This window comes from Galeopterus variegatus, unplaced genomic scaffold (assembly GCF_000696425.1).
Source record: "Galeopterus variegatus unplaced genomic scaffold, G_variegatus-3.0.2 Scaffold4267, whole genome shotgun sequence".
NCBI classification, from domain to species: Eukaryota; Metazoa; Chordata; class Mammalia; order Dermoptera; family Cynocephalidae; genus Galeopterus; species Galeopterus variegatus.
The window spans coordinates 137,166-140,997 of record NW_007730378.1 but is presented as its reverse complement, the minus strand read 5'-3'; the positions used below and the strand labels follow the sequence as shown (position 1 = coordinate 140,997).

General features: G+C 40.5%; 1 pseudogene; it reads left to right on the top strand.

Annotated features, from left to right (window-relative positions):
* Positions 1 to 1,011: 1,011 nt before the first annotated feature.
* On the top strand, positions 1,012 to 2,882 carry LOC103602737 (annotated as a pseudogene).
* The last annotated feature ends 950 nt before the right edge of the window (positions 2,883 to 3,832 follow it).

Genomic DNA, 3,832 nt, shown 5'->3' with positions numbered 1-3,832 from the left:
ACAATATTGATTTCCTTACCCTCAACCAGCACTCTTAATAACCTTAAAAGAGTACAAAGGCTAGCACTGCTCTTGGCCAACCCTTCTTCCCTCCGTATCTAATATGCTCTGATACTATACTATACCATGCTGTTATAGTCTACCAGCCATGCAGTCCTTTATGTTTCTTTGTGATTACAACAGTGATCATGCCCTGCCCAAGTCCCATTACCACTGTCAACTTCTCCCCAGTTTTTGCACCTCTGGACTTCTATTGCATTGTATCACGTAGCTAAACACTTTATAGATGTTGGTTTTTATTGTTCTCTGATTGTTTGGTCTTTATTCTATTCATCAGTGCTCTTTTAGTGACAAGTGTCATTAGCTTAACTCAGCCTGACTTAAGTGAAAAGCCAATATATTGGCTCATATAAGAGATAAATGCAGGCGTACTGAGTTCAGTCAGGTACGGTTGGATCCAGGTATTCAGATGATGTCATCAGAAAGATGCCTTTCTCTTATTCACTTAATGCTGATTTCCTCTGTGTAGGATTCATTCTCAGGCAGGCTTTCTCCACTTGGTAGAGGAAAATGGCCATTTTAAAGGTATGGTAGGCTGAGGATTTTTAATCCTCACAGCACTTTGAAATCTCCACCAGATAGTTATGTTTTACATTATGCCTGGGACCTCAATCAACCACATTTTAAATGTCATTTAAATGTCATTTAAAATGTCAGCCACATTTTACAGAAGCTTAGCCCCACGATGAGCAAAAACATAGCAGAGAACACAGACAAGCCCCAGGAACAAAAAAGATGTGAACTGAGACCTCATTCTGATCTCTTATTAATGCAGATACCATGCTGTGATGGGACTGCTGCAAGTCCAAAAGCATTTCGCTCATTTATCAGACATTTACCTACCACCTACTGTGTATTAAGTACAGTGCTGGGGACTCAAATGAATAAGACTTTATCCCTGATTCCATGATCTCAGAGACAAGACAGGCACACTAACTACCATATTGCAACATGGCAAAGGCTACTGTGCAGGTATGGGCTGGGCAAGTGCTTGGGGCACAATATTTAAGAAAGATGGTGTCAAATGTTTTCTAAAGTCCCTTCCAGCTTGAATTTTCTGCTATTTATTTTTCTCTCTGAAGTCCTCCTTTCATTGTAACAGCGACATTTAACTCTGTTGGGGATGTGTGTGGACTCCAGCTAAATCCACTTACAGTTCACCTGAGGAGTTCTTTTTCTAACAGGAAAAGCGGTTTCCAGGGCTACTGTTTGCAATTACTTATGTATGCTCCAGAGGAAAATTACTTGGAATGACAGAAGCAAAGTCTCATGACTTACAGGGAGATTGGAAAGCGGGTGTGTTCAAGAGGATGTTAAAAGATTTGCAGACTTCGGTAAACCTGCTGGAGAGGGAAGAAGAACCTATTGCACAAGAAGAATTTCATCTGACTAGCTCATATCTAAAATTTAGAGTACAAATAGATACTACGACAAGGAAAGGGCTTTAATTTTATTTTGGTCTTCTAGTGGAAACCCAAATAGGAACTGGAAGTTTTGTGCTAAGCCTTAGGTACCATAACACATCAAAATCTGAAGTGTCTCTGTTTCTTAATCTTTTGTATGTGGACTTTTCTGTTCTTTCTATTAGCTATTAGAAAGATATCAGTCTTTTAGAGAGGAGGTCTGAGCAGAAAAATGGCCACCATTTATGGAACACAACATATGCCACTGTGCTTTTTTATCCTCACATTTTTCAGACTTGACTCATTTAATTCTCATTCTGTGTCTGGTAGGCAGGTGAATATCATTATCCACACTTTACAGCTGTGAAAAGAGGAACTCAGAGAAGTTGAGACAATTTGCCCAAAATCACAGAGCTAATAAGAGGCACAGAGGCAAGATTCGAATGCTACAGAGAGCTTTTTCCCTTCTAACCATTTCTACACTCTCCGCTGCCACTGCCGCCCAAAGATTATCCGCCCTCTGGTGCAGACAAAAAAACAAGTAGCAGTTGGACAGGAGCAGAAGGGCATTGAGGCAGATAGATATCCAGCAACAAGTGCTTTGGGGGATTGCAGAAAGTGTTTGAACATGACAGCGTTGAACTGAACTGCAAAATGAAATTTGCTATTTAGTTATCACCAAAGGCAGAAACTGGAAAGGGCCTTGCACTGTATTGGCTGTCTGGTTTAAGTTGCACAGCACAAAATTTTATATCAAAATTTGATGATCATCAAGCTGCCTCAGAACACGGCCTTATCATCATTGCTACCAGCCCTTGTGAATGCAATATTAAATGGAAAGATGAGAGCTGGGATTTTGGCACTGGTGCTGGGTTTTATGTGGCTGCCACTGAAGATCCTTGGGAAACTACAGAATGTACTTTTATGTAACGGAGGAGCTCTCGCAACTCATACATGCCAATCTTGCAGTGAATCCTCAAAGGATATCTATTTTTGGCCACTCCATGGGAGGCCATGGAGCTCTGATTTGTGCTTTAAAAAAATCCAAGAAAATACAAATCTGTGTCAGCATTTGCTCCAATTTGCAACCCAGTGCTTTGTCCTTGGGGCAAAGAAAACCCTTTAGTGGATATTTGGGAACAGATCAAAGTAAATGGAAGGCTTATGATCATTGCCCATCTTGTGAAGTCCTGTCCAGATTCTCAGATGGACATACTGATTGATCAAGGAACAGATGACCACTTTCTTTCAGATAAACTGTGACTCTCTGATAACTTCATAGCTGACTGTACAGAAAAAAAGAAAGAAAAAATCCTCACTGTTTTTAGATTACAAGAGGGTTATGATCATAGCTATTACTTTATTGCAGCCTTTGTTACTGGTCACATCAGACATCATGCAAAATACTCGAATGCATGAAAAACTTCATATGAGAGAAACTGTTCAGGATTATAAACATTGTAATAAACAGAATTGCCAAGAAAAAAGATTTCAAACATTGTATTTCATAATGCTAAAAGGGCTTTATTATGTAGTTGAATTACCTTGTGAATAATTATATAAAACCCCCCCCCCCCAAAAAAAAAACCACTACAGAGATGTCTGACACCAGAGCCCACCTGAAGAGATAGATGCTGGATAAATGGATAGACAGATAGATAATACTGAGGAGGAAGGAATCCCTACTCTTAGCTCTTAGGGAGTTAACTAGACTCATGGACCTATTTAAAAGGGGCCTCAGGGAGGTAGTCAAGTTGTTTGCAAGTTGAAACCTAGAATTCGCACGTGGTTGCCCTGGCTCCCAGGGCACAGAGCTGCCACGGAGAAGCCCCATCGATGCCCAGGGCTTAGCCTGGCCAGTGACACTTCCTCCTTCTTCAGCCTCCACTTCCCAGAGGAATTTCTAAGCTTCTTGAGGCAACAGATAGTCCATGTTTCCCAAGCCTTTTGAATGAGAATCATCTGGGGAAATTTTTTAAATTCAGAGTTACATGTTGAAATGATAATATTGTGGATATAGTGGGTTAAATAAAATATATTATTAAATTTTATTTCACCTGTTTCTTTTTACTTTTTAAAATGTGGCTGCTAGAAAATCGAAAATTATATATGTGGCTCTCATATTTTATTGGACAGAAGTGCTCTAAAGAATATGCTAACCTACAAAGTCAGTTATGAAGGGACTAAAAGTGTCCCTAGGATAGGCAGGGAGAGGAGACTGGGCAGGAGTTCCACGGGGCTGCCCATCTATTCCTGCCCCCTTCAACTTCCTTAAAGCAAAAAGAGCAGTTTATTCTTGGGTGTTTCACAGAACCCAAGGACAAGATACAGAGGGAGAGGGTTGAGGCTGGAACGCTCTCTGTCCCTTG